Raw genomic sequence first — 6,640 nt, forward strand, 5'->3', positions numbered from 1 at the left:
TCATCCCTCTGCACGCCTCCCTTCTGTGTCAAAGCAGCTCTTCCAGCACTCGAGTTCATTTCAGGAGTTAAAATTTGGCTCCTTGCTCTCATGATCATCGAGGTCTGGCTCTTTGTGAGTGGTGGCTGCTAGACATGCACATTAATTTATTAATTTCAGGGAGCAAAACAAGAAAAGGGGGAAAAGAAGAGAGCTTAGGAGTGGAAAAAGAGCAAGAAGGTGGCTGCAGGAGCAGCCCCACAGCCTGGTGGTAGCAGGGTGAGCCACAGTGCTCTGTCGGGAGATCAAAACAAGTGGATCCACCCTCATAATCTTCTTCTTGCACAACCCCTGGCATGGCTGTGTGTGGCTGTGTTTCACACTGAAAAGAGGTGAATAGAGGACAGGCTGCTGACTTAAACAACATTTAGAGGAGATAGAAGTGAGTTTTTGGACAGTCCCTGCAGCCAGTTCACTGAGCAAACTGACAAGTATAAAGGATATAATAAGCAAGTTGATTTTGTATCAGGGTGCAACTAATTTAATAGTTACCAGACCAAACTCCTGCCTTCTGGTGTTTTGAATTCTGAGGTATGAAAATAAAATGTGTGAAGTACAAAATAAGATTTCTAGATGGTGGGAGTGAGCAAGATTTTATTAAGGATGTTTGTTTAAATACTGCTACAGCAGATGTAATACAGACATACTATCTCACTCACAGGAGTTCAAGAGTTAAAAATGACCATTTAAAACTTGTGTGTATAAATAAGTGTCAGAGAAACTGAATAAATTCTCTTCTCTTGAAGTCAAAAAACCTTCTCAGGCACTACAAATGACAGAAATTTCATCTTATTCACCAGAAAGCCTTTCCAGAGCAGTCAGTGACTCACAGATTCAATGTCAGTCTTAGAAGCCTTCCAACCTGAGGAGAATATGAAATGATGAAGTATCCTTTGCTGCACATCTGCTTGAAGTACAGCATAATGCTGTTTGAGCATTCTTGATTTCAGGAATACAGATACCAGTCTCAAGTCACTGAACATCTCTGTTGTGGCAAGACAGGACTGTCTCTTCTCTGTGGAGATTTTTTTGGAGTTTGTTTTGTTTTGTTGTTTTTTGGGTTTTTTTTTTCCCGTCTTCAAGTATAGATAGCCAAAGGAGGAAGTAACTGACTGATTGATTATTTGTGACTACTGAAGGAAGGCCCCTTTAAAGAAATGTCTTTGAGCTTAAGCAGGCAAAGTCATCACTTGATAGCCTGTTGATTTGCAGTAGGAAATTACTTAAATAGATACTCTTCCTGGAAAAGTCCTGTCTGCCACTCTGCAGCAGCTCAGATGGAGCAGTGTGCTTTGCTTCCTCATCACTTACATTGTGTGGTGTTCCCTTAGGAGTGCGAAGAACAGGCAAGAGACCAACAGAGAAATTTTTAAAGGCAATATAATATCTCAGCCACTGATTACAGCAGGATTTCAACCCAGATGGAAATGTGCTCCATTAGTTTGGACAAGCCATTGCACCCATTGGCACCTCACAGCCTTATTTGATTGAGGACACAAGTTTCATGATTCACTTAATCTGAGACTGTACTGCTGCCAAAGGGACATTCCTCCCCCTCTTACATCAGACCAGGCACCCACATGACCATGCAATAAACTGATCCATCAGAAAAAAAACCAGCCCTGGCAGGGGGAAAAGAGGAAGAGATTACTTTTTGAAGCCAGAAGGTTAAGCAAGAAGCCAAGCCAGAAGGTTGCTGAGGCTTATGAAATGGGTGGACTGGCAATGAACAGCTAGGGGGATGGAGAGGTGAGACAGCCACCTCTGAGGCAGTGGGATTCAGCAGGTGAGTCTCATTTGAAGTCCCTTTAGCATGCAGTGTGGCCCAAGAAGGTTTGCTCTGGAGAGAGAAGCAAGCTGTGCTGCCACAGCAGCAGCAGTGCTGCTGAGGGTTTTGGAGGGGTTGTACTTCAGGTTGGTTCTGGGCTTGTCCCATGCAGGAGCCTTGTGTTCTGGGTGTGCTCCTGGAGTGTGTCTTACAACTCAGTTCATAATACAAACTTGTGTAGATGCATCCAGTATGTACCTGGGGGGCACCACTGGTACTCGTACTTTTGGAGACTTTGAATGCTCCCATCATACAAAAGTATTTAGAGTCTGTTTAAACTCTCCTGTTTGGGGGTGAGAGGCACGAATACAGCAGAGCCAGTGTTGAGCAAGAAGAGAGACCACAGAGATTTCATGTGGTTTTATCCCCACAAGAAACTGAATCTTTTCTGTGGTCCTGGTTTGAAGCAATGGAGATGTGCCAAGGCTGAAGCTCAGCTCTCTGTGTAGTTCCTGTTGGCCATTGTGCACTGGATGTTTTTCCTTTTTGTGATCATTCCCAACACAGAGCTCTGCTTTTCTCAGCTCCTGGGTGCTTCACCAACGCAGTCTGTGAACTCATACTCTAGTTTAAATGTTCTTTTTTGAACAGCATCCTTACTTTGCCCTTTGGGGGTGTTTTGCGCCGTTCAGTGTGTTTAATCACTCATATTTTTCATGGGTCACTCCGGTAGTAAAAGACAGCAGGGGGCACCAAATCTGCATAATTCTGTTAAAATTGCAACATCTAGGTCCATGCTCATAAAATTTAAGTTATTATGCATACTTTCAGTTTAACAGTTATTATGCATGCTTTCAGTTTAACATCTGTGATTTCATTCTAGCATTCTGATATTTTCTAAGATACCTCCTGGCTTCTCAAGAGTTGCAGTGGTGGAAGTTGGGTTTGAATTTCCACAAAAGTATACATTTGGGTAAGTAGCAGACTTTTCTCCTGTCAGTTGTCATCCCATTTCCTTCCCTACTTAGTGCTGTGGGTTCCAGAGTTCATGCCCAGGAAGATACTCTCTCTAATACTTAATTCAGGAAGCTGTTTGTATTTGCAGAATTGGATTAACTGAAGGCTTTGCTTTTCAGCTCCAAAGTACCCTGATATTGGCATTGTGAAAAGATTTTGTGCTGAAATCAGTGTTGGACTACCTAAGGGACCTCTCAATGGCCATGCAAAATGTTTTTAAGCCTAGAATAAGTGATGTAGCTACCTCTGTTCTCTTGGAGAAGCTGGAACTCAATCGTCTAATCGTCGTTTTTAAGAAAAAATCCTCTGAAAAATAAAAATGAAACACAAAATATATTCTCTCATGGTTTTTTTTTGAGTATTGGTTTAAAAGTAATCTGTGAGCATGGATCTGATTCAAAAGCCTTCATAAATTGATTGGTACATACTCATAAAGCAGCTGTGGGTACACTCAAAGAAGTAAACCCTATTATTTGTGTATAAAACACATAACTACTATTTGTATTTTGGAAGTGCTTCAGAGTTGGGTTCTCAGTTGATAACATACAAAGAAAAGTAACATTGCAGTTTGAGAAATCTACTAATTGTGAGCTACTAGTAGTGTATTTCTGTAACACACTCAAGCTTTGCTGAGATGATCATCACTTGATTTTTTTTTCTGCATTCCCAATATTGAATTTCTATTCTACTGTATTGAAAATCCTTCTTTGGAGAACCTAGGTCTGAGATGTGACTGCTCATGCTGTAGCTTCTGGCAAGTCATTTTAGTGTCAGATTTATAAAATAATTCAGTTATTTGAATTGTAAGTTAAGATGGGTAGGTGCATGCCTAAATAAGTAGCATGGAAATCAGTATAATGTTGAAATTAAGGGGCTCTCAGGCAAAGATATGGGAATAGGAATAGAACAGGAACACGAGCCCAGCTCAGCGCTCTTGGCTGAGCGCTTTCCCTGGGTGCAGTTCCCGTCCCAGCCAGCAGGGGCGCTGTGGCTCCCAGCGGGCAGGGCGGGTGCGGTGATTCCCTCATGGCTGCAGGGGCGCTGTGCTCAGGGCGGGTGCGGTGATTCCCTCATGGCTGCAGGGGCGCTGTGCTCAGGGCGGGTGCGGTGATTCCCTCATGGCTGCAGGGGCGCTGTGCTCAGGGCGGGTGCGGTGATTCCCTCATGGCTGCAGGGGTGCTGTGCTCAGGGCGGGTGCGGTGATTCCCTCATGGCTGCGGGGGCGCTGTGAGCAGGGCGGGTGCGGTGATTCCCTCATGGCTGCAGGGGCGCTGTGAGCAGGGCGGGTGCGGTGATTCCCTCATGGCTGCGGGGGCGCTGTTAGCAGGGCGGGTGCGGTGATTCCCTCATGGCTGCAGGGGCGCTGTGAGCGGATCAGGTGCAGTAATTCCCTCATGGCTGCAGGGGCGCTGTGCTCAGGGCGGGTGCGGTGATTCCCTCATGGCTGCAGGGGCGCTGTGAGCAGGGCGGGTGCGGTGATTCCCTCATGGCTGCAGGGGCGCTGTGCTCAGGGCGGGTGCGGTGATTCCCTCATGGCTGCAGGGGCGCTGTGCTCAGGGCGGGTGCGGTGATTCCCTCATGGCTGCAGGGGCGCTGTGGCGTGGGCTCGAGGAGCATGCGGTGATGGTGGCCATGTCCTGATGGGAAGGGATGGAAAAGAGAGGCTTTGCTTCACCATCCCGGGGCAGGGTTGGTCCCTGCTCCAGCAGCGTGCTCGGAAACAGCAAGATGAAATGGCAGGGAGTCCTGGCAGGGCTGGGGTGCAGGATACAGCGGTAGCAGAAGCAGCAGCTCCCAGCGTTGGGATGGCGGTGGTAGTTCCTTCTCCGAAGCCAAGAGCGAGCAAGAGAGCGACTGCCCTGAGAGAAATTCCCAAAAAGCCAGGCAGGTTCCCCTTCCCCATGTCTCAAGGACCTAGCCATCAGTGCTTCTTAGCATGTCAGTGGGATAAATTCCACATGCAAAGAGGAAAGGAAAAAACCGACCTCAACAGAAGTACATTCAATATTGGGAAGAGTACTAAGACTGCCATAATGGGGATTGCATAAATATCTTGTGTAGGTAGACTCTACATTACCAGTGATATCTTTAGAGAAAGTTTAGACCCCTGAACCTTTGGCTTCTCACAACAGCGGGTTAAAATAATGGTTTCAAAACCACATTTTACAGTCACCTGTCAAAAACTGCGTAAGACTATAAATAATAGTTTTGGATGGTTCCTTAATCATCTGCAGGGTTGCTGTGTTTTTTCTGTCTCCATAGCTCTTAAAGCTTGTCAGCTGGAACATCCCTGGAAGCATCCAAGGTCAGTCTGGTTGGGCATTTGAACAACCTGAGGAAGCAGAAGATATCCCTGCCTCTGGCAGGGGGATTGGGTTAGACATCTTTGAAAGACTCTTCCAACCTAAACCTTTCTATTATTCTGTAACTTAAATGTGTTAGGTAAGGTAATGAGTCTCTCGTTTGTAATTTATAAACAAAATCTAGCTAAATATGCAGTCTTAGACCTTGGATGCCATGTGCATGACAATTTCAAAGGTGAGTTATGGAAGCATGGTTTGGTTGGCATTTTTGCATTACCATTAATGTCATGTTGGGAGCATGCAAGTTTAGTGATGTATTCTCACTTTCATTTCTTTGTAGTTTTTCTAACTCCTAATTTAAATCACTTTATGTAATTTCAGATATTCTATTTCCACACTCATTACCACTTTACATTTATGTTTTCATGTTTGACTACATAGTTTTCTTTTGATGAAATGAGCTCAGTTCTTTCTGCCTTATCTCCAGGGCTAATAGCTCTAATATCTCCTGAATTATCTCAAATATGTGCATGCAGCTTTCAAAAGTGTAATATCCCAAAATGTCTTCTTTGCATCATCAGTGCTACAATTTGGCTTGTGCATCTCAGTACAATGTTTTGTTTTCATTATGGATTGGTATTATTCCATTTGTTCTATTTGTGATAAAACATGCAGCTATTTTTCTGAGTGCTGCTGCATCCTATTGGGAAAATGCAGCTGGTTTTGCTAACCATGGTTCATCATCAAAATGAAATGCTTCTGCAACATGGGATTGTGTAGGATCTTACCTCAGGTCTAGCACTAGTCAGGACTTCCATTAATATATTGGATAACACAGGGGAGAGGATTATTAAATAGCATCCAGCCATCAGGATCCCTTAACTGCCCATGAAAGGGTAGGATGTAAATTAAGAATCATCATGAGGGTTCAAGAAATCAATGTGAAAAGTATACACAACTCAAAAAATTAAAATGAGAGCTACTTCATTTCGTAGAAATAATTAAATACAAAAAAGTAAGAGTGGGAACAATCAGGCAGCACTGAGAAACAGATTGCAGAGCTAGCATACATGGCTTTAATTGCTCATTCTTTTTTTCCAAGACCTATTTCTTAGTTATAGAAAGAATTTAGTTTAGTTTCATACAATTTTCCTTTGATTAATCATTGATCCTTGCTATTTTTTTACTGCTCTCTTCTGGATGCTTGTTTAATTTAAATCAAGAGAAAAATAATGGAATAAACAATTAAACATGCCAAAATGTTGACCATTCCAAGGTTATTCCTCTTTCTTAAGATGGTTTTTATCTTTACCAGTCTTCTGGAACCTCATCCGTCTTTCAGGATTTCTCAAATACATAGTGAGTCTGAGATTACAACAACTTCTGAAATATAAACCAGACTGCAAATGTGTGCCAGTCTCCTTAAATAAACTCTTTCCTGGGGGACATGTCATGCATATCTCAGACTGCCTCACAATGTTCCATAGTATGTAAGAAGCATTTTTATTGCTGT

At 43.6% G+C, this 6,640-nt stretch overlaps 1 long non-coding RNA gene across 2 annotated transcripts; it reads left to right on the plus strand.

Annotated features, from left to right (window-relative positions):
• Positions 1-757: 757 nt before the first annotated feature.
• LOC130251268 (uncharacterized) lies at positions 758-3,146 on the plus strand. 2 transcript variants are annotated; one of them, XR_008840121.1, is made up of 3 exons: positions 758-1,825; positions 2,691-2,780; positions 2,944-3,146. It is a non-coding gene; the product is annotated as an uncharacterized LOC130251268 (long non-coding RNA). The 2 variants fall into 2 exon arrangements; XR_008840122.1 differs by having other exon boundaries at positions 1,386-1,825; positions 2,710-2,780.
• The last annotated feature ends 3,494 nt before the right edge of the window (positions 3,147-6,640 follow it).

The sequence above is a fragment of the Oenanthe melanoleuca genome, chromosome 3, assembly GCF_029582105.1.
Source record: "Oenanthe melanoleuca isolate GR-GAL-2019-014 chromosome 3, OMel1.0, whole genome shotgun sequence".
NCBI lineage: Eukaryota > Metazoa > Chordata > Aves > Passeriformes > Muscicapidae > Oenanthe > Oenanthe melanoleuca.